Genomic DNA, 25,124 nt, shown 5'->3' on the forward strand with positions numbered 1-25,124 from the left:
CTTCCCTATGGAGCTCCATACCTGCAAGCAGGAGTAGAAAAAAAACAGAGAATTTTAAAGTGATAGATCATTGTTTTCAATACATCACAGGTAAGAATAGTCTCAAGGGATGAAGTCGATAACTTGTTCATTCTTTGGCTCTGCTGCTGAGGCTATGAACATGGTTGGTGTGCAGGTTTCCCCTCAGGTTCCACCTGGAACTGGGGTACCCTTGACCCACCAGCCTGGGTTCCTTTACACTGGACTGCTGTGACCAGCCTGCCAAGCCCTCTCCCAGGCTCCAGCACACATAAAGGTAGAGACACACCCAGCTGCAGTACGTACAGAGCTGTGATCAGCTCTGCATGGGGAGGCTACAGCTAAGGAACTGCCCAGCTACTCAAGTGCATACGCCCCTCTGGAGTGTAAACCCAAAATTAGACCATATTGCACTGCACAGAGATCTGTACAGTATAAGCTCATGACATTCACCCCCTCCCTGAATATGGAGAACGATACGCAACAGCGTTCTGCCCCAAGGTATGACTGGTTTTAGACAAAGCAAAAATAAGTTTATTAACTACAAAAGATAGATTTGAAGTGATTATAAGGGATTGCAAACATATCAAAGCAGATTACCTAGCAAACAAACAAAACATACAAACTAAAATTAATATACTAAAGAGATTGGATATGAGTAGCAAATTCTCACCCTAAACGATGATTCAAGCAGGCTGCAGATATTCTTAAGGGGTCAGCTGCACTTGCTTACAGCTTAAAAGTCCCAGGTGTTCCTTTCACAGGCTAAAAATCTCCTTAGCCTGGGTCCAGCACTTCCCCCCAGTTCAGTCCTTGTTCCTCAGGTGTTTCCCTGAGACACTTTGGGGAGGGAGTCAGTGAAGAACCAAGATGATGTCACTCCCCTGCCTTAAATAACTTTTGCATATGGCAGGAAGCCTTTGTCTCAAAGCTTGGTTCCCATGCCGGTCAGTGGAAAAACAAAGTCCAAAGGGGCTGTTTTCTTTCATCTTCTTAGGTGAAAAAGTGTTAGATGGATTGGGAAAGGTAACTTGAATTGTTTTTGTCCCTCAGTTTTATAATTTAGTCGCTCTTTGAAAATAGATTTTCCTAAGGGATACCCCATAGATAAAGTTCATTCCCTCTGTGAGGTCAGAGACAAGGGAGACTGGTAGTGAAGAGGTTCCATACTGTTGTTTGCTAAAATGCAGATCTATTTGTTCCTGCCCCCCTTCCTTGCCAAAGAATGGCCACTTGACAGGTGATTGCCCACCAACTTTGATGACACCTGACCAGAGGCGTCAGCTTGTATTTGTCTTTGAGAAAACTGGCTTATCCAGACTTGACTGGTAAACACATTTCAGACCTAACTTTAAATTATGTTTATAACTTTACATATAATGTTCCTACATATATTTGGTCATGATATTATTGACCAGTGAGTTATTAGTTTTCAAATGATACTTTGCAGGGCATATTTACACAAAGATTATTACAATAGTGTGTAGGATATGAATACAGGGGTGCATTCAGTCACACCCTGCAAGTCTTTCTATTGCCCAGAGAGGGACTGTAGAGGTCTTTTCCTTTCTCCCTGCCACCCCTTATACTTTGGGCTTCCTCTCTCTACTGTAACCACCCAGCTCCTCTCCAAGCTGGGTCTCACCTGTAATTGGGCCTGGACCCTCTACAGGTGCAATGAGGTGTCCTGATTGACCTCTCCAGCTCCAGTTCACCCTTTCAGAGTCAATGTGGTGTTTATACCCCAACACAATCAGATTTGGGGAAAGTAATGAAGGAAGAAATAGCAGGATTTAGAAATGTCCTGGATATGCTTGATGAGCGAAGGAGTTGAAGATGGCTCACAGATAACAGCCCGGAATGACAGGGAAGATTATGGTGTTGTCAATGGTGACAGAGAATGGGGGGGGGGGGGATGGGGAGGGTTTGGGAAGAAAGATAAGGAGTTCAGTTTTAGGCATGATATGTTTAAGCTGACAGTAAGACATCCAAGAGGAGATGTCAATGACTGACTGAGTTGACTGGATCTGGAAAAATAGGTCAGGACTGGAAAAGGTAGAATTTTGGAAGTCATTGGCATAAAGACAGTAACTAAAATCATATAAGGGAATGATATCGCCCAGACAGAGGGTGCAGAAGGAAGAAAGGGGGATCTGAGGGCAAGGACGGAGCCCTGTGGGACACTCATGGAGAGTGGGAGGTGGGATGTTAAGAATAAATAAATAGTTTGGAAAAGAACCAGAAGAGGATGGCATCATAAAAGCCAAGGGAGGACAAAATTTTGAGAGGGAATATGATCAACAGTTTTAAATGTATCTGAGGATGGAGGTGGCGTGGGGACCCTGAGGTGTGGCCATTAGCACTCTTAGGGAGAGCAGTTTTACTCTGGAGAGTTCAAAGCCCAATGTGTTTCTTTGTGAGCATAATCAGCCAGTCAGATAAAGAATGCACAATTTAGATCAGGCCCTAAACAGCATGCTTAGCCAATTATTTACAGAACATCTTTGGAGTGCTCCGCATCTTAAGAAGACAAGATCCCTGCCTCTGATTTGTAAAACAAGTGGATGTTGCATCAAGCTTTGCTGATGCAGCAATTGGCATCAGGCACGTTCATTAGCCTTTAGCCTGATTCTTTATTGTTTTAGGCTGTGTAACATGCAATGGAACTTATGCTTTGATGGCCTGATGCCAAGAAAGCATGAAACACACTGAGATATAGCAATTCCCATTTTACGCTACATATAAAGTATGTATCATTCTATGAAATGATGATTGGCAGTATAAAACCCTAAGACAGACAGACAAATAGGAACTATATACATAATATTTTGTATTATAGGACATTTAAAAGATTATGTTGTACATAAATTTTAAAAAAATATTTAAAACTCTATTCATGGTGCTGATTTTATGGTTATAACAAAAATACCTAATGCCCGGTGAGATTGAAACTTAGTATTTTCAAAAAGGTCCCCAATATTTGCCAGGAGTTTAGGTTTCAGCTATTTTCCCCCAAGCGCTATCTACATTTTGAACAACGGATGGCAGTAGATTCAAAGAAATCTTCAGGCAATAGTGCCATTGCTGTTTGAAGTGCCCTAAGAATTGATTAATAGCACAGTGAAAGAGTGGTAAGATCATAACTTTAGAATGTGAAGGATTCCGCTCTTCATAGTAATCTTGACAGCGTCTTATATATAGCTTGGTTTTGCTTCAAAACAAACAATTATTATTTTTATTGCAGTAGACTTAGACACATCAACTGAGACTGAGGCCACATAGTAGGAGGAAGTCCTAACCCAGAAAGCTTACAGCTATAAGTAGATAAGTCAGAAAAAGGAGGTAGTGTTATATTCATTTTTTTAAATTGCAGGACCGAGGTAGAGGAAGATCAACAGACTCACCCAAGATCACAGCCAAAAGTTGTGACACAACCAGGAATTGGACACAAGTTTGCTGACTCCCAGTCCACGGTCCCACCTACAAAGTCCGTCCTTCTGGTTACTTTGGAGAACCTGTTAGAGATGTTGAGAAGGAGACCAATTTGAATGTCTGTATCTCTAACACAGCTGTCTTTTCTTTGCTTATTTTCAGTTGAATAAACCTTCAGGCCCATCTCTCTGACATGATTATCATTCTCCAGTTCACCCAAATATGAAGCTGCGAAGGTGCAGAGATTGTTTCTTTTTTTGTTGTTGGTATAATACCCTGCACAATAAGACCTCAATCTCAACAAGCATTTTTGGAAGCTACCATAATATAAATATTTACTACTACCACTGCTATTCCATAAAGAGTCATGTTAAAACCTTGTGTGCCATTATAAAGTGGCAGGCATCTTGACCATGTCTAGTAGTCCATGCACAGCACAATACAAAGTTTCCCCATAAATACTCACAATAGGCTCAGTGCTGCCTTAGCGGTTTATAAAGACTACAGTATATTATACTCTAGAAGTGTGGTAAACTGCAGTGTTTAAAGGAGAATGACAAGATGACCCAAAACACAGAATTTCCATCATGCAGGAAATTGAGATTTTGAAGTTTTGTTTCATCCTGAATCAGTGGTAAAAGTTGAAATCTCCGTATTTTTTTGTGAAACAAGATATTCCAAAACATTTAGTTTCGATAGAGTTGGAAAGCTTCAACCTTACTGAAATAAAACATTCAGATAATTTCCCATGAAACATTTTGATGAGTTTGCTATGTTTCTGCAAAATGTTTAGATTTTGTGGAATCAGCATTCTCCCACAGAAAGTCTAATTTCTATATAAGGACATTCACCTCAGTATTGGCTTGCTGTAGCTGTTCAAAAAACACACAGCAACACTGCAAAATGGTTTGCCATGGGAACTGAAGAAGAAGAACCTACCCAACTGAAATTACATGAAGTCAGAAGGTACAGTCAGAAACCCTCACAAGGATTTCACCACAACACCAAGATTAACTCCCCTATTCTTGCAATGAAGTGCTTTGACAATGGAACAGACTGCCTAGGGAGGTTGCGGAAATTCCTTCACTGAAGGTTTTCAAAAGGAGGCTGGATAGCCATCTGTGTTGGATGGTTTAGTCACAACAAATCCTGCATGTTGGCAGGGGGTTAGACTTGATGACCCTTGCAGTCCCTTCTGACCCTATGGTTCTGTGATCCTATGATTCTATGGCCACAACCCATCAGCAGGATCTCAGTTTTAATGCCTCCCCTGAGGTAATATTAAGAGATCAAAGAGCAAAATATTATTAAAAAAAAAAAAAAGGAAAGTAGGCCAGCAAGCAGAAGGTTAAAATAAAGTCATTGTCTATTGCTCTTTTTATTTTTTGCTTACAGCAGGAAAGTCAATGATTCATGTTTTGTTCTCTGGATGCATACTCTATCTTCTCTTCCCTTTTGTTCCCAGAATTAGACACAGGAGTCATTAATACAAAAATCAATTTGTACTAGCAATTACTGAAATCATATTCCTATTTTATTAGCAGGTAATTTTATGAATATGGCAGAAAAACCTTCTCTTGTTAATTATTTCCGTTCCATGGGCCCTTAATATAAAACTTTCAAATCTCATTAGCACACCGACCATTAAAAAATACAACTTTAATAAAGCACAATGGAAAACTGCTGACGTGATTAGATTTGGGTACAAATGTAGGAACTTTCATAATCACAGCAAAAAATAAAACACTGACAGTGTATAATACTAACTTGAATCAGTAGGAAAATTCTGTGTCAGTATGCATCCTATAGATTTATACTTTCTGTCCAGGCATAATCTGACTCCTCTGTGTTCTGAAAAGAGATAGATCCATGCCTCAAAGTTTGTTTGAAGCACACAATAGCAGAGTGTGGTCCTGATTAGAATTGCAAAGAGCATCCAAAACTGCAACTGCGGGTGTTCAGCACCTCTGAAAACCAGGCCCTGTGGGACTTCATCCGCATAAGAGGATAAAAGTCTACTGTAGCTTCCAGAACTGAAGTTACTCCTTTTGCTCAAAGTGCTTTCATCGCTGAAAAGCCCAGGTTCAAACTTCATTGATGACCTCCATAGGTGGTTATATTTAGATCCATATCCGTAATCAATGAACCTGCCAGAAGTTTGGATTCACAAATTAAAGCTACTATTCCTCAGTACGGCTCATGAGCTGGGGCAATTGTGCAAACATTCCACTCTTGGGAATTAACTCCCCATCCTGTGGTCCTTAGTGGTCCCATGCCTATTGGGAGTAAAGTTGCCCCGTTCTTTTTGACAATATCAACCTAAAGAGAAAACATTCTTGTATATATCTCTCAGGAGATGTGGCGGAATAGACATCATAGGAGCACAAGGAAGTTCATTGATGAAACTGCTAACAATTTAAAACTCTGTAGTCCTTGAAATACAAACACTGCTTCTCAGCTATTCTGGGCTTTAGAGTAAGATCCCTTTTTTAACTAATTTGCAGTTTTTAAGAAAGATGTTAGAAATGTTGTTTCACAGTCTTATGATAAATCTAGGATTACAGATAGTGATCAGAGTTTTTAATTGCTTTTTAACAGCTGAAGGAAGAGACTAAATCCAGTTAACTGGTAAGTGCTAAAATATTTTTGGCACATGCATTGTTGGTTAGGCTGCCTCTCCCTCTATTCCCAGGGCGCCAAACAGTGCTTAGCAAACCTCAATAGATTCAGAATTTAGTGGGAATTCTTATTGGAAATATTTGAATCTTCTGAGGGTGCAGAACTGGGCTGAAAGTACTGCAAGGACAGAAAATTGTGGTCCAGTAATAGTATTTTGAATTCCCATAGCACCATTTATCCCAAAATCACAAAGGACTTTACAAAGACTGTAATATCTTAATGTGTTACATAAACACAATTACTATATGTGTGCTGGATTTAAATGATAAAACACAATTAGATAGCTGTGATTAGAATCCTGGTCCTTCAGTTCCAAAAACATAGACCTCTACCACTTGAGCTAAAGGAGAGCTTTTTAAACAGGGAATAGTAGTACATCCTATATCTCTGTGCACCAGCTGAGAGCTGGCAACATCCCATTCACACACAAAGCCACGACATTAATGCAGCACATGAACATAAATTACCCCCACTATACAGACAGGATAATGAGATGTTGGGTGGCTAATTTGCTTGTCTAAGGTCGGGAATCGAATCCCGATTTGCAAATCCCAGCCCCACTATATCACTCAATCCACTAGCCCAGATCAGCCCTCTATTTTGCCACCTTCCAGCCAGAAACCAGCAGCACAGAGCTCACCATGGAAATAGAGTTGAATAGAGGGTACAGGGAAATTAATCTGAATTTTCTGGGTCGCAAAAGGATTTGGTTCAAGGCTTAGTCCTAGTTTTGTGTGTGTTCACACTTTATTCAAAACAGCTCCTCTCAACCCTTGTCATAGCAGTTAATCAATGAGAAATACCGAGTGGTTTTTCCACTCCACATTATGCCAACTCTATAGCAATTGTAAGCTATTTTCCGCTAAGAAAAAATTGTAGCTAGAAGCTGTGACTCATGGTTATTCATATGATGTTGATTATTGTTATTTGGTGACAACAATTGTTGTTGCTATATAGCAATTTACATTAAACTCTTTGCAAACTTCTGTACAGAGTTACTAAGTCAGCTGAGAGGTGAATCCATTTCCCTCTGAGATCATGTTGAAGCAAGGCTAATAAATACAACCCTCCAAAAATCCTTCATCTGATCCTTTTTCATTCCAAGTAGGTTATGCTTCATAATACTCTGTGGAAGTAATTCACTTGTAATTAAACAAGAACTGATATATTATTTCCTAACAAACTTCAGTGAAGTACAGTTCCACTTCTTACCAGTGCTGCTACTTAGGCAATAATGAATGTATCATGAAATAATGGCTATTTTTACCAGTCCCTAGAGTTACAAGAAAAAAAAACCCAAAAGCTTATGGATAGAGATTTTAGGGCCCGGATCCTTAAAGGTGTATAGGTGTCTAATGTTCACTGAAATCAATAGGAGTTGAAGTCTGTAAATCATGATTTGAGGACTTCAGAGGTTATAGGTCAACTACAGGAATGGGTGGGTGAAGTTCTGTGACCTGCAATGTGCAGCATGTCAGACTAGATGATCCTGGTGGTCCCTTCTGGCCTTAAAGTCTATAAGTTAGATGCCTAAATACCTTTGCAGATCTGGGCCTAAGAGTCTAGCTCACCTCCCATGGTGAAGTTTCAAATAATTGATTGAAACCCAGGACCAGGTAGTTGTGTTCTATATGTATATAGTGTTCACCAGGACCAGCTCCAGGCACCAGCTGAGCAAGCAGGTGCTTGGGGTGGCCAAGTGGAAGGGGCGGCACGTCAGGCTCTTCAGCGGCAATTCGGCGGCGGGACCCTCGGTCGTCTCGGAGGGAAGGACCTGCCCCCGAATTGCGGCTGAAGAAGAAAGCGACGCGGTGGAGCTGCCGCCGATTGCGATCACGGCTTTTTTTTTTTTCTTCTTTTTCTTTTTTCTCCGCTGCTTGGGGCGGCAAAAACCCTGGAGCTGGCCCTGGTGTTCACCCTTAAACATAAAGCCATGTGGCAAGCAGTAATTGGCTCTGCTTTTCCTTAAAGGAAAATCTCATAGTAACCTAGTTGTCAGGGTTTTATTTATTTAAAAGATTCTTCAGGTGCCTAATTTTGGCAACTCACGTTTTTAAATTGTAGCCTAAGCATTTTGTCCAGTACCAACATATACACAGAAGAGCCAAGCGGTTTTTACCCACGAAAGCTTATGCCCAAATCTGTTAGTCTTTAAGGTGCCACCAGACTCCTTGTTGTTTTTGTAGATACAGACTAACACGGCTACCCCCTGATACTTGACAAGCATAGAGCTGTATCTTCGGATGCTGTAGTTCCAAAACCATCCGCTTTTGCCCAAGATATCCCAGAGCCCTCTATGCAGTACATCTAGAGACATCATTTCACCTACCACTGAAGTATATCCACCTCTAGGGTGGAATGTGAGGACTATTTAACAGAACACAGGAGCACTGACAGATCATGGCAGGAAGTGAAGAATACAGCCACGTACTTCTCCAGAAACCACAGAAGCCATTTAGATTTACAAAATGTAATTGCCTACCCTGGAATTTATCCAGGAGATTGGGTTTAATGCTTTACTCTGAAAAATGACAATAATGACAAGTGGCCAAGACCCGCGTTTTACACCCTATTCAAAAGTGATAGTGTTGGATCCTTTATAAATACTCTTCTCTTTTTCCGTCTCTGTTCTTACCCTTTTTGCCTCCATTCTTTTGTTGTTGTTGTTGTCATCTCCTTGCATTCTAATCCACCCATTCTCCTTGTATCTGAATGCCCTTTATCAGCAACTACGCCAGTTTTTAATTTACTCCTTGTTTTCTTTTTGTAAATGAATACACAGCAAACAGAGTGCCTTTCACTAGAAACCAACAGTTGGTGCCACTGGCATTGGGAAGAACTAGTCAAACCTTTTGGCTGTCGGGAATTTTCACTTTCAAGCATTCTGTTTTTACATATTCGGTGATGAGGTTATTTATTATTTACAGTGTCATTTATTTTATTATCATTCATTACTCCTGACATCAGCAAGGAAGGTTGCAGTGCTGGGAAACCCTGGTAGTTTACTGTAGTTTCTACCCTTTTACCATGCATTATAAGTCATGTAATGAATTATTAAAGTGCAGATCTGTATTTTTATGAACAGGTTAGACACTGGCCACTTTACTCATATTCCTAATGTTGTGTTGAAAGACTGAAATGCTGACAAGGCCAGACAGAGAAAGAAAAAGCTTTCACTGGCTCAGCAGTGTGCAAGTGATTCAATGTTCTACCTTCATCTCTTAGATATCTTCAGCATGGCTTCTACTAAATCAGACACAGAAAGGTTCCTTTTTGACTCATCTGCCTAGAAAATCACAGATTCCCAGTGTAATATTTATAGAGCAGATGTCTACAGGGCTTGCCCTAAATGCGCTGGACACCCTAACCAAGAATTCCTTTGTCACTGTTCTTGTCACACCAGCTGGCTTTCCAGCATCACCAGGTTGCCACTAGATATTTTTTCTCCATCTCCCTGATTTCCATCTCATAAGAACACAAAAATGGCCCTACTGGGTCAGACCAAAGGTCCATCTAGCCCAGGATCCTGTCTTCTGACAGTGACCAACGCCAGGTGCCCCAGAGGGAATGAACAGAACAGGTAATCATCAAGTGATCCATCCCATGTCGCTCATTCCCAGCGTCTGGGAAATAGAGGCTAGGGAAACCATTCCTGCCCATCCTGGCTAATAGCCATTGGTGGACCTATCCTCCATGAACGTATCTAGTTATTTTTTTTAACCCTGTTATGGTCTTGGCCTTCACAACATCCTCTGGCAAGGAGTTCCACAAGTTGACTGTGTGTTGTGTGAAGAAATACTTCCTTTTATTTGTTTTAAACCTGCTGCCTATTAATTTCATTTGGTGACCCCTAGTTTTTGTGTTATGAGAAGTAGTAAACAACACTTCCATATCTACTTTCTCTCTTGCCTTCTTCTTCAGCATCACCTCCTTCCTACTCTATCTATGGCAGGAAGCTTGTTTTCTAAATGTTGGTTTCCTCTTTTAGATACAATGTTGAGATCCTGGACCATGGGGATCATCTTCCCAGAAAACTTCTACCTATAGAATCATGGAATAATAGAAATGTAGTGCTGGAGGAGAACTCAAGAAGTCATTAAGTCCAACCTCCTTGCTGAGGCAGGACCAAGTAAACCTAGACCATCCCTGACTGGTGTTTGTCAAACCTGTTCTTAAAAACTTCCAATTATGGGGATTCCATAACCTCCCTTGGAAGCCTATTCCATATCTTAACTACCTTTATAGTTAGAAAGTTTTTTCCTTATATTTAACCTAGATCTCCCTTGCTGCAAATTAACCCCATTACATCTTCTTCTACCTTCAGGGGACATGGAGGACAATTGATCACTGTCCTCTTTATATGGGCCCTTAACATGTTTGAAGACTTAACAAGTTCCCCCTCAGTCTTTTTTCCTCAAGGGTAAATGTCCAGTTTTTTTTTAACCTTTCCTCAGAGGTCAGTTTTCCAAATATTTTATCATTTTTGTTCCTTTCCTCTGAACCCCGAGTCTTTACCAGTGCCAAGTAAAGCATGGACTTACATGTCTTACATACAACTCTCCTGTTAGTAGACTCCAGACAGAGATGCAGGGTTTTTTTTTTTGCCTTTTTTTGCAACTGCATCTCTGTCAGGCGTAAGGCCATGCAGCTGAGCCTGTGCATCCTGACAGCCTAAGGAGTCAGCTAGGCTGCTGATGGACCACCTTGCCTGACTGGCTGTGGAAGCTAACAGACCAGTTCTTAAGCCCAGCAGTAGCTCACTGGCTACTCAATGCACATGTCTGTGTATTCTCTACCTTCCTGTGCCTGCCTCACTCCAAGCCCTGCTTTTGCCTTGCTTCTGCCCTGCTCAAGTCTAGATCCTTCCCTGCCCCAAACCTAGCTCCAGCCTAGATCCTGTGTGCACCAACCTTGCTCCAGTCTAGAATCATAGGGTTAGAAGGGACTGCAAGGGTCATTTAGTCTAACTCGTGCGAAGATGCCTGCTCTTCTGCTGTGACTACACCTGGGGCACCAGCCAGCGGAGGGATGTGGGTGATAGAGCAGTTGGAGTGGGAGGTCTTGGAACTGGAGAGGTATCTGGCTGCCAGCCTCAGGGATCCATCCCTCTGCAGAACATGCTGGGAGAAGCGGGAGGAGCTCTGGGCCCTCGAGGACCATTGGGCTCAGGGTGCGTTTGTTCAATCCCGCATCCATCTCCTTTGGGAGATGGATCATGGCTTTCACTTCTTTTATGCCCTGGCAAAAAAGAAGGGGGCCAAGAAGCATGTCTCCTGCCTTTTGGCGGAGGACGATGCCCCCCCCCCCCCATCACTAATCCAGAGGAGATGCATGGAAGGGCCAGGGCCTTCTGCACCAGCCTCTTTTCCCTGGATCCAACCGATGCCGATGCTTGCACAGTGCTCTGGAATTAACTCCCGATGATCAGCGTGGGTGACTCGGACTGGCTGGAGCTGCCTCTCAATCTAGCTGAGTTCTCGGAAGTCCTCCATCTCATGCCCAGTAATAAATCTCTGGGCATGGACAGGCTGACAGTGGAGTTCTACCGTGTGATCTGGGATGTCCTCGGCCCGGACTTTGTCACCATCTGGGCCAAGTCCTACGGGAGCGGGGTCCTTCCTCTGTCATGCAGGCAAGCCGTGCTCATCAAAGAAGGGACCTCCACGACCTTCAGAATACACATCCCATCAAACTCCTTAGCATGGACTACAAAGTCGTAGCGAAGGCCATCTCGCTGTGGCTGGGGTCCGTGCTGGTGGACATGGTCCACTCCGACTAGACCTACACCATCCCGGGCTGCTCCATCTTTGACAACTTGTATTTGGTCTGGGACCTCTTGGAACTCGGGTGTAGGGATGGTCTGTTGTTCGCCCTCCTGTCCCTGGACCAGGAGAAGGCGTTTGACTGGGTGGACCATGGATATCTCCTGAGCACTCTGTGAGCATTCAGCTTCAAGCACTAGTTTGTGGATTTTCTCCAGGTTTTGTACGCTTCCACAGAGTGCTTGGTCAAGCTCAACTGGAACCTGACCAAACCAGACAGCTACAGGCAAAGGGTACATCAGGGGTGTCCACTGTCAGGCCAGCTGTATACTCTGGCGATTGAGCCCTTCCTCTGTCATTTCTGCCGGAGGATGACAGGGTTGGTGCTTCATGAGCCGGAGTTGTGGCTGGTCCTGTCAGTGTACACCAACGACGTGCTCCTCATGGTCCAGGACCTGGTCGACCTGGTGCAAGTGGAGGCCCGCCAGGCGATCTACTTGGCAGCCTCCTCTGCCCGGGTCAGCTGGGTCAAGAGGTCTGGTCTGATGGGTCAGGGACGGGTGGCAGATGAGCGCCTTACCACCTGTGCTTCAAGCCATTTGGTGGAGCACAGGATCACTGCTCTATCTCGGCACTTACCTTTCCACCTCGCATCCTTCTCTGCTGGAGAACTGGCAGGACTTGGAGGGCAGGGCGGCTGAGTGGCTGCGGAGATGGACAGGACTGCTACGGTGCCCTTCTCTGTGAGGGAAAGCAATAGTGCTCAACCAGCTGGTCTTGTCCATGCTCTGGCAACAGCTCAACACCCTGAGCCCAGCCCTGGGTATCCTGGCCTGGATCCAGAGGTTAGCTCTGGAGTTTTTTCTGGCCAGGACTGCACTGGGTCTCTGCAGGGTTTCTCAGTCTTCCCCTGGAGGAGGGAGGACAGGGCCTGGTCTGCCTCCATAGCCAGGTCCTTATTTTCCACCTCCAGGCCCTGCAGAGACACCTTTACGGTGCAGGTAGTCCAGCATGGAGCACATTGGTGCATGCCTTCTTCCACCACCTCTGAGCACTCCGATACAACTGGCAGCTCTTTTATTTCCATGTGAGGCAGCTTTTGCGAGACCTCTCTGAGCTGCTGATCTTCTACCAGGACCTCCTCTGGACTTGGAAGCTGCTATCAGCAACCAGGTCCGTGGTAGCCACTGAGGAGGCAGACCTCCTTGCAGAGCCCCTGCTACACAACCTCCATCTTTGTGTGCAGGAGGTGGAGTTCCCCTCGGTGTGCTGGAGGCTGGTCCTGGCAGAAATGACCAAAATCGGAGACCTCCTGGACTATGACTGGGGAGGCTGAGTTGATACCCAAGCAGTTGGTTGGCACATGGCGCTCTCCACCCTTCAGACCCCCTTGCGCATACTCCAGGAGGTGGGGGCAGGCTTATTGTCCACCTCTCAGGTTTTCCTTGAGCAGGTCCTGCAAGAGGGTGCTTCCTGCCCGCCCCTCACCCCAGGATCTCTGGACTTTTTCATCAGGCCCATACTCTGCAGCTCCCCTGGGTCCCTTCCTTCCATAACTTGAGCTGGCTGCATGTCCTGCAGCTGGTTCGGTTCCGAACCACACCAAGGGAACAACTTTACACGCTCGTACTCCACACGTTTCACTTCCTCACTCTTGTGTCCTGCCCCAATGCCAAGTGGTAGGACCTACTACCAACTGTGGAAGGTGAGGAGCCCCGGTGGGCCAGCTCGTACTCCACCCTGGTCCTACGGCCCTCCAGGGATATCAGTTGGCAGCTCCTTCATGGAGCTATGACAACAGGCATGTACCTGGCGTGGTTCACCCCCATCCCTGTCAAAGGCTGCGGAAGGAGCCTTTAGTCGCGGGCACACTTGTGCTCGCCTGCCTCCTGGAATTTCAATAAGTCAAAGATGAGGATTTGTTGGTTCTAAACCAGCCAAGACAGATAGCTATCCAGCCCAGACCCTGAGTCCATCCAGCCTTGTTCCAGTCCTGTCCCTGCCTCTCTTTTGACTCAAAACCAGCCTTGCTCCTTTTTTCCTTGACTCCAGGTAATCCAGTTTTCTGGATCTGACTCTGTCTCGACCCTTGGTTCTGGCATTCGGACTCTGACCACAGCTCCGACCACTTGGCCTGACCATGTCTCTGACCCAATCTTTTGAAAACCACATCACTGACTCATATTCAATTTGTGATGTACTATAACCCCCAGATCCTTTTCAGCAGTACTACCACCTAGCCAGTTACTCCCCATTTTGTAGTTATGCATTCAATTTTTTCCTTCCTAAGTGGAGTACTTTGTACTTATCTTTATTGAATTTCATCTTGTTGAATTCAGAATAATTCTTCAATTTTCAAGGTAATTTTGAATTCTAATCCTGTTCTCCAAAGTTCAAGCAACCTCTCCAGTTTGGTGTCATCTACAAATTTTATAAGCATACTTTCCACTCCATTATCCAAGTTATTAATAAAACTATTGAACATTGTATCCTGCCTCTCCCTCCTGAACACGCTACACCTCTCTCTACCAATATTCCAGTCTTGAGACTTATCCCATCAAGTCTCAGTGACACCAATTAAATCATAATTTAGCCTATGTACTAATACTTCCAGTTCCTCCTGTTTCTTCCCATGCTCCTTGTACTTGTGTATAGACATCTAAGATGTTGGGCAGATTCCCCCAATAATTTCCATCTTGTTGAACACCTCCAAGAATCACTATGCCCCCCCCCCAACTCTTAAAATGGCATAACTACCATGGAACCTATGCTGAATGCCTCTCTTACCCAAATACAATAAAAAGGGGGTGGTAGGTGCTTTGCAACTTATTACATGATGTAGGGCAAGGCCTGCAAGTAAAGTTTCTGAAAAAATAAATTACCTGTGTTTGTCCAAGATTTTACCATGAATGCACATGGTTAATGGCGAAAATTTATGCACACATAATTAGTTAGATGCATTTGGTCCACAAAGTGCTGTGCTGAGTTAATGCGAGTTGAAAATGCTCAACACCTTGCAGGACTGGGCCCAACAGTAGATATTTGCATGTATATCTACTAAATTAGTACATGCAGTTGTGCTAATTCCTAGTGCAATTGTGGATGTATCTTGGCACAAGAATTTTGTGTGCATTAACTTCATGATTTTATTTTTAAATATTCAGCACAACAAAGCCTACAAAAGGCGAGATTAAATGAGCAACAGTTCAACAAACCATAGGTAAAACCAAAGAGCTCTACTTAAGACCTTTGAAAATAAGAAGGTGTAGGTCTGTGTTGTTCTCATATCAAGGGAGACAGCACTCCATAGCCCCAAATTCACACGGGCAAAGATAGACAGTGCACTACTTTCTTTTTATCTCTCCTGACTTCAACAATTGGACCTCTCCGATTTAGAAGACAGAATGCTATGGGCAATACAAAATGCAGAAGCTTGGAAGAGTACTTTTCTCTGAGCCGATGAAGGCCAAACATTTCAAACTTGGATGTCTCTAGTTAGGCACTTAGGCCCAGATTGTCAAAGGTAATTAGGCACCTCACACCAGTGGGCGTACCTTTGATGATCTGGGCCCCAAATCTTTATTTAAGCAGAGAACTAAGAGCAACCCAATTTTCAGAAGTGTTATATATAAATATATATTTAAAAAGCAGTGAGACAAATTTCATCTCTTACTATATTTAGTCACTTTTGTTCTTCTGAATTATTATTCATATGACTACCCTAAATGGGGAATTAATAAGAAAATAATACATTACATTCCTTCTGTCAGGAAGATGCGTGAGGGGGTTGGAAGAACACTTACAACACTTGTCTGAAAACCTTGTCATTTAGTGCACTTTATTTTAGCACCAATTCTCCTAAGAAATTCTCACTGCAATTAATTCATGCTATCTAAATTTAAAGCATATTAATTAGGCAGCCATACAAAAAAAATCCATCCTTCCAGGAAATTGCAGACTTAAATAGAATTCACATAATTTATCTATTTTGGACTTGGAGAAAAAAGGAATTTTGAGAGAGGAGCGTCTTTTGCATTTGTTTAATACAAATGCAAAGTTATCTAGTTGTTAGAGCCAGGAGAATGGGAGACAGGATTATTGGATTCTGTTTCTTCCCTGCTGAATTTTGAAACATAGGACATAAGACTGGAAGGGACCTCTTGGGTCATCAAGTCCAGGCAACCCTATTGCATAATCCCATTCCTAAATGTATCAAGTTACATCTTACTCTTATGGGAAGGCTGTTCCAGAACCTCACAGCTCTCATGATTAGAATTTTTCGTCTAATTTCCAGCCTAATTTTATTCAGGTCTAATTGATACTATTTGTTTTTGTGCCAACATTGTCCTTTTTCTTAAAGAGCTCTTCTTCCTCCCTGGTGTTTATCCTCTTCCTAATCTAGCCACACTCGTTAAACATTTATATTGTTGTAGTACGTAGATTTCAAACATGTCAAGGTCCCTTACCAAAGGCTGTTATGGAAATTAAGCAGTCATGGGATAAGAGGGAAGGTCACCCCATAGATCAGTAACTGGTTAAATAATAGGAAACAAAGGGTAGGAATAAAATGGTCAGTTTTCACAATGGAGAGAGATGAACGGTGGGGCTCCCAAGGATCTGTAATAAGACATATGCTATTCAATATATACATTAATGATCTGGAAAAGGGAATGAACTGTGAGGTAGCAAAGTTTGCAGATGATACAAAATTATTCAAGAGAGTTAAATCCAAAGGTCACTGTGAAGAGTTACAGTGGGATCTCACAAAACTGTGGACTGGGCAGCAAAATCGCAGATGAATTTCAACATTGAGAAGTGCAAAGTAATGCACATTAGAAAAAATAATCTCAACTACACATATGTAATGATGGGTTCTAAATTGGCTGTTACCACTCAAGAAAAAGGTCTTGGCATCATCATGGATAATTCTCTGAAAATTTCTGCTCAATCCACAGCAGCAGTCCAAAGCTAACAGATTGTTAGGAACTATTAGGAAAGGGATAGAAAACAAGATAGAAAATACCACAATGCCACTGTATAAAACCATGGTGTGACATTCTATACCTTGGGGAAGTGTGCTGTAACCCCCACATTCCTCATTTTCATATAATCGTGATCTTACATATAAAGCATGCCTTGTAAGGTATCAGGGGAAAGGTTATGATCTGCTTAAAGTCATTTCTCTATCCATATGTGTATAACATTAATGCATATGAAGTTATGAGAATTGTGTAGTATGGTTGTCACTAAAACACGCTGTAAGTTGGGGGAATCAGCCAGATATTAATTCCCCAGAGACAACAGCAAGGAAAGTAACCAACGCATAGGCGGGGTGTCAAACAACCCATCAACAGCCAATGTCCAGCAAGGGAGCTACAATGCAATGACTCACCTGCATGAGGCCACACCAGGGGAATTGCTTGACCTTGCTTGAAGAGACTCAGTAATGCTCACCTGACTCTGAAAGGGGGAAGGGAAGCCAAGAGGGAAGAAAGGACATGATAAAAGAGACGTTTGCCAGCTCTTTCTCTCTCTTCCACCTCCATCTATAGACATCACCACCAGGTGACTAAAGCGCTGATCAAAGCCAGGAAAGCCTGGCTGAAGGGCAACCAGCCAGTCTGTGGTGAGAAGCATCTGAGTTTGTAAGGGCACTGAAAGTATTAAGATCAGCTTTGAATGCATTTTGCTTTTATTTCATTTGACCAAATCTGACTTGTTGTGCTTTGACTTATAATCACTTAAAATCTATCTTTATTGTTAATAAATCTGTTTGTTTGTTCTACCTGAAGCAGTGTGTTTGGTTTGAAGTGTGTCAGAGACTCCCCTTGGGATAACAAGCCTGGTACATATCAATTTCTTTGTTAAATTGATGAACTCATATAAGTTAGCAGCGTCCAGTGGGCATAACTGGACACTGCAAGACGAAGGTTCCTAGGGTTGTGTCTGGGACTGGAGATATTGGCTAGTGTCATTCAGTTGCAAGTAGCTAGGAGCAGCTTATATGCCAGAGGCTGTGCATGAACACCAGGAGTGGGGGTTCTCACAGCAGAGCAGGGTAAGGCTGGCTCCTAGAGTCAAGGATTGGGGTGACCTAGCAGATCACCGGTCCAGATAACACCAGAGGGGAACGTCACACATGGTTGACCCACACCTTGAACATTGTGTCCAGTTCTGGTCTCCCCATCTCAAAAAGGATACAGTGGAACTGGACAAGGTCACTATCGGAGACAGGATTCTGGGCTAGATGGACCAGTGTTCTGACCCAGTACAGCAGTTCTTATGCTCTCAGGAGGAGTGGCTGGCATGAGGAAAAAATGGCATCCATGTGGATTTTGAATGGCTGAACATATTTGATGTTTGATCTAAGGCAGGTCATTTAACTAGAGCTAGTTGAAATACTTACAGTCAAAAGAATTTTGTGCATGTGTGTCAAAAATGCACAAAATATTCTATTCAATTAAATATATTTATGTTTTTATTGAGAAACCAAAGTTCCTAAGACTTTTTAACTAAAATTGACTTTTCTTTGGTTTTGGATTGAAAACTCCCCCCCCCCTTTTTTTTTTGGTTGGGGGAAAAATATTTGTCCTAACCAGTTCTACACTTTATCTTTTTAGACCTTAATTTACTCATTATGCAGATATAATACTAATTATCTAGTTTTCAGGGGTATTGTGAGACTTAGGAAAAGACACTGCCCTACATTCTACACGCATGCTGGAATATCAATGCACTGGGGCAAACTGGTTGCTGTAGTGCTCAGGAGAAGTGCTTGCCAAAGTGATAGAATGAGTTCCACCTTCATTAAGAAGGGTGCAACATGCTCACTTCTCCACACTCATTTTGCACATGCGGAAGGAGGTGATGAGACCATCACCACAACCATAGCCACTTCCTTGCAGCTAGCCCTCACGGGGAAAACTAGGAAGAAGTAGGTTTTGACCTCTCCAACAGGATTCAGAGCAACCCCTGTGCAGGGACACACATACATGGAAATTCTTGAGTCCCAAGTGGAACTAGCTGAAAATTCGAAATGTTTCTATAAAAAAGACATTTTTTGGCTAAAATTTTCATATTTTCTCAACGAGCTCTGTCCTAAACACCCCACCCCCACTTCCATACATACAATCCTTAGGCTATTAATAAATATAAATAAATAATTAAAAGCTCTGAAATCCCTGCATAAAATGTGCTAAATAAATGCAAACAACATGTTCATTAACAAATTAGAACAGGTGGGACTGCATATTGAACTTCTCCTCACCCATTCCCATTGCAATCGTATCAGTATAAAATGAACTCATATGGATGACAGGACACAAGGAAAATGGCCACCATAGATCCTTTCATTCAAATGAAGTTTGGAATTGAATGAGCTGACAGGTCAGATAACACAGAATTAAAAGGATATGGTTGATCTGCACCGTAACAAGGGAATATCAAGTTGAATGAATGCCATAATGTGTGATAAATGACCTAATCTCCTCAAGTGTATCTTTCCACCATCTCCACTTAAAGCCACATCGGTCCATTCCAGTGTTACTGAATCTAATATGTACTTTAATATGCACTGAGTTTCAGGGAGCAGGTACAAAATCTAATTACTCTCTTAGTCTGATGTAGGATAACAATGGAGTCATCAGATTAAAGTCAACCTCAACAGGGGCAGCTCATCAGCCCAGGCAAGTGAGGCAGAGCCTAACAAGAATTCCCAAAAGCTACAATACACATTTTGCATCTTCTTTTTTATTTTAATTGATTTAAAGACAAATTGTGATTTGATTTAAATGTCACAACTCACCCTCTCCAGTAGCCAAACACAATGCCAGAAAATTTGAAGAGCATAGTGCTGTGTGAGGCTCAAATCTTGGTATAGGTAATTGTGCCTGAAGAAACTGCCTTGTTAGCATAGCAATTTATCATGCCCAGCAGTCACTTTATAAAGGCGTTGCTATGATAATCGCTTGATTAAGCTTGGGCTGCTGGGGATATGCAGGGTCAGGGATGGGGCCTGCATCTCCCCCCACCCATAAACACCCCTCTTCACAGGGTGGGCCCAGTGTATGTATGGAAGGAGCTACCACCGAAACATGGGCCTGCCTCATGCTCGGCCTCCTATACCAGTTCCAGGAGCAGTGTTGGTGATGGCTCCATCTCCCTGGTCGGCCTTCTGCTTCTTCACTATGACTAAGGTAAGTTTTTCATAGCTATTAAATTATACATTGGGCAAGAGTGGAAATAATAATCTTATACGTCTGATGAAGTGGGCATTCACCCACGAAAGCTCATGCTCCAATACGTCTGTTAGTCTGTAGGGTGCCACAGGACTCTTTGTCAATAATAATCTTGTGATTTATGCCTCACCTGCCATAACAATCACAAGCTACCCCTGAACCTTAAACAGATACCAGCAATTACCATTTTTTCCCAATGTTTATGTGTTTGGTTTTTTGTTCTTCATTCTTTGTAAAGCTCTTTTAGAAGCATAAAGAGCATTTTTATTTCTTCACCGTTAAAATCCTTTTTCATTGAGGAAACACTGATTTTTTTAAAACTTTCCCTTGTAATTTTCAGTGGCGTAGATTTAAATATGGCTTTTTTCTTATTTATTGTTCTCTTATTTGCCCACCAACCTCTCCGGTGATATTGCCTAATATTTATATTATTCCTTGTATTGTGGTAATACGTAGTGGCCTGTGACACTAACATCATCCCAGTGCAAGAGGCTCACTGGTATCTAGGGTTGCCAACCCTCCAGGATTGTCCTAGAGTCTCCAGGAATTAAAGATTAATCTTTAATTAAAGAGTATGTCATGTGATGAAAGCTCCAGGAACATATCTAACCAAAATTGGCAACCCTACTGGTATCTGGCAGTGAGTGGCAGCTGGCCTGACCCATTCAGTGTACCCCAACCTATCCCTAAAAGGTGCCATGTAAGATACCAATAGAAATCTAATAATATACTGATCATTAATATTATTATGTGGTATGTATGTATAGAGGACAAATTCAAAATTACACACAGATTGGGAATTATGTTCTTAATGAGTGTCTGCCTGGCAGGGCTGAAGTTACCCTGCACTAGACAAAGGAATGTGGTTCTGCCACCTGGATGGTATTTCCAAGGTACATTAAGAGATAACGGGAATGCATTTACACAAAGAGTAAACAAAACCATCAAGCTAACAAGGAGAGGCGATAACTACTCATCATCACAGCAGGAGGGGAAAGATTGCAGAAACAGATCAGTTTGTATTTTAGCTAACAACAGCACGGAATTTTCTTCACCACAAGATTCCATCACTCCTTCCTCACAGCTTGAATGTACTTTACTTTAAGGGCAACCTTCAGAAAAGACCATTTCAAAGATTCACAGGACTATAAAAGAGAAGGGCAAAGAAGCACAAGGGATCTTTCACCTAAGAAAAAGGAACCAACCACTTTAGACTTTGTGGCTGATCCTGACCAAAGAGGTGATCTGTCACCTTCCTGGAAGGTGGTGTGATAAAAATATTACTTTACCTTGAATCAGGACTGTAGTTTTGTTAAGTCTTAGTCTCTAGAAGTGTTTGTCACTTTTATTTGCTTGTAGCCATTTGCAACACAATCTTTTATACCTGAACTCACTTAAAATCCTATCTCTTATTGTAAATAAACTTGTTTTACTTTTAATCCAAAGCTATCTAACACTGTGTTTGAACTGAAGTGTTAGTTAACTCCAGTTAAAGTGATAAATTGTGCAGTTTGTCTCTTTAGAGGAATAACCGAACCTTATTATTCCTTATTAGTCCAGGAGAGGGCCTGACATTGCAGAACACATGGTTTCGAGGAAAAATTGGGACTGGGTGTGTCTTGGAGTCATCTTGCAAGATGTAATCAAGGCTGGTGGAGGCCAAAGTGCGGTTGCAGTATACCAAGCAGGATGCTGGTCCAAGGTTGCTTATCACAAAGACAGCGAGTCCACATTTATATGTTGTCTGGGAGCAGCCAGAAAAGGGATCTAGGGCAGCAGAGCATTTTAAGGCACCCAAGGTCACAGGGCAGATGATGAACACAACCACTCATTGGTCCAGATTGTACCCCAGAACATGAGGGGCCCCCGTTTTATGCGGTGCTGTGCATACACATAAGATGATCTCTGCCCTAAACAGCTCACAGTCTAAATAGATTAGAGAGACAATGGGCATCTGAAGTGGTGAAAAGAACAGAAGTACTTGTGGCACCTTAGAGACTAACAAATTTATTTGAGCATAAGCTTTCGTGGGCTACAGCCCACTTCATCGGATGCATAGTGGTGAAGTGATTTCCAGAGATCACAGAGCAGGTCAGTAGCAGAGCTGAAACTAGAAACCAAGTCTCCTGGCTCCCAGCCCAGTGCCCTACCACTAATGTCAAGACAGCTCTGGGAATGGCAATTGTGATGGCCAAAAGTATAACTTTGGGTTCAAAAAAGAATTAGATAAGTGAATGGAGGATAGGTCCATCAATAGCTATTAGCCAAAATGGACAGGGATATAACCCTATGCTCAGGTTGACCCTAAACCTCTATCAGAAGCCATGAGAGGGAGGGTGGATCTCTCCAAAATTGCCCTGTTCTGAATGCTCCCCCTGAAAGTTCTGCTACTGGCCACTGTCGGAGAAAGGACTTTGGGCTAGATAGATCATTGGTCTGACCCAGTATGGCAAAAAAACCTTTCACTGCAGATTTGACAAAATGCAAAGAAGGTACCAATGTGAGATTTCTAAAGATAGCTACAGTACTCAACCCAAGGTTTAAGCATCTCAAGTGTTTTCCAAAATCTGAGCGGGACAAGGTGTGGAGCATGGTTTCAGAAGTTTTAAAAGAGCAATAGTCTGATGTGGAAACTACAGAACCTGAACCACCATAAAAGAAAATCAACCTTCTGTTGGTGGTATCTGACTCAGATAATGAAAATGAACATGCATTGGTTCGCACTGCTTTGGATCATTATTGAGCAGAACCCATCATCAGCATGTATGCATGTCCTCTGGAATGGTGTTTGAAGTATGAAGGTACATATGAATCTTTAGCGCATCTGGCATATAAATATCTTGTGACACTGGCTACAACAGTGCCATGTGAACACTTGTTCTCACTTTCGGGTGACATTGTAAACAAGAAGTGGGCAGGATTATCTCCTACAAATGTAAACAAACTTGTTTGTCTGAGTGATTGTCTGAAGAAGAAGTAGGACTGAGTGGACTTGTAGGCTCTAAAGTTTTACATTGTTTTGTTTTTGAATGCAGTTGTTTTTTGTACATAATTCTACATTTGTAAGTTCTATTTTCACGATAAAGAGATTGCACTACAATACTTGTATTAGGTGAATTGAAAAATGCTATTTCTTTTTTTTTTACAGTGCAAATATTTATAATAAAAATAAATATAAAGTGATCACTGTACACTTTGTATTCTTTGTTGTAATTGAAATCAATATATTTGAAACTGTAGAAAACATCCAAAATATTTAAATTAATGTTATTCTATTACTGTTTAACAGTGCAATTAATCGTGTGATTAATCACAATTAATTTTTTAATAGCTTGACAGCCCTCGAATCTTTACATTTTGGAGAATAGCTAGGCTCCATTCCATCCAGGTAAACTCCTGTGTCTTCTTAATATTGGACTGGGAATCTGTCAAGATGAGGATTTTCTCACAAGATCCCTCTCTGTTTGAGCTGGGCCATACGTACAAGAACAGCTTTTTGAGCAAGTGTGTTGATATTTTGCTTTTTTTCTCCATCTGAAACTAAGATGTAATTTTTGCACACTTCATGATCAATGAGGCACAGATATTTATACATAATTAAGTATATTGATGCACTCAGCATTGCAATGCCTAACTGACTGACAAGCTTAAATATCATTTTCAAAAGGGATTTAGGCTCTTGGGAGCCAAAATACACTCAGAGAATCATAGAAGTGTAAGACTGGAAGGGACCTTAATAGGTCATCTAGTCCACTTCCCTGCATGCAGGCACCACTATGTAATAACTAGACCATTCCTGGCAGGTGTTTGTCCAACCTGTTCTAAAAAACCTCCAGTGATGGAGATTCCACAAATTCCCTAGGAAATTTGCTCCAGTGCTTAAATAACTTAACAGGAAGTTTTTCCTGATGTCCAATCTAAACCAGCCTTGCTGAAATTTAAGCCCATTCCTTCTTTTTGTATCCTCAGAGGTTAAGGAGACCAATTTTTCTCACTCCTCCTTGTAACAACCTTTTATATACTTATTCATAGATTCATAGATTCATAGATTCTAGGACTGGAAGGGACCTCGAGAGGTCATCGAGTCCAGTCCCCTGCCTGCATGGCAGGACCAAATACTGTCTAGACCATCCCTGATAGACATTTATCTAACCTACTCTTAAATAAAAGAGTTGAAAACTGTTATCATATCTCCTTTCAGTCTTCTCTTCTCTGAAGTAAACAAACCCTCCTAGGTCATGCTCTCTAGACCTTTAATCCTTTTTGTTGCTCTTCACTGGACTTTCTCCAATTTGTCCACATCTTTCAAGAAATGTGGCACCCGGAACTGGAACCAACAGTCCAGTTGGGGCCTAATCAGTGTGGAGTAGTGAGGAAAAATTACTTCTTGTGTCTTGCTGACAACACTCCTGCTAATACATCCCAGAAGGATGTTTGCTTTTTTTTGCGGTAGTGTTACATTGTTGACTCACATTTAGCTTGTGCTCCCCTATGACCCCCAGCTCTCTTTCCTCAGTACTCCATCCTAGGCAGTCATTTCCTATTTTGTATCTGTGCAACTGATTGTTCCTTCCAAAGTGGAGTAATTTGTATTTGTCCTTTTTGAATTTCATCTTATATACTTTAGTCTATTTGTTCAGTATGATTATTTTGAATTTCAATCCTATCCTTCAAAGCACTCGCAACCCCTCCCACCATGGTGTCGTCCACAAACTTTATAAGTATATTCTCTAGGCCATTCTCTAAATCATTGATAAAGATATTGAAGAGAACCAGATCTAGAACTGATCCCTGTGGGACCCTACTTGATATGCCCTCCCAGCTTGACTGTGAACCACTGATGACTAGTCTCTGGGAACGGTTTTCCAGCTACTTATGCACACACCTAATAGTAGTTCTATCTAACTTATATTTCCCGAGTTTGTTTATGAGGAGGCGATCATGCAGGAGGAAGTATCCTAAACCTTACTAAAATCAAGATGTACCATATTTACTG

Source organism: Terrapene carolina, unplaced genomic scaffold (genome assembly GCF_002925995.2).
Source record: "Terrapene carolina triunguis isolate 2854851 unplaced genomic scaffold, T_m_triunguis-2.0 Scaffold69, whole genome shotgun sequence".
Taxonomy (NCBI): Eukaryota; Metazoa; Chordata; order Testudines; family Emydidae; genus Terrapene; species Terrapene triunguis.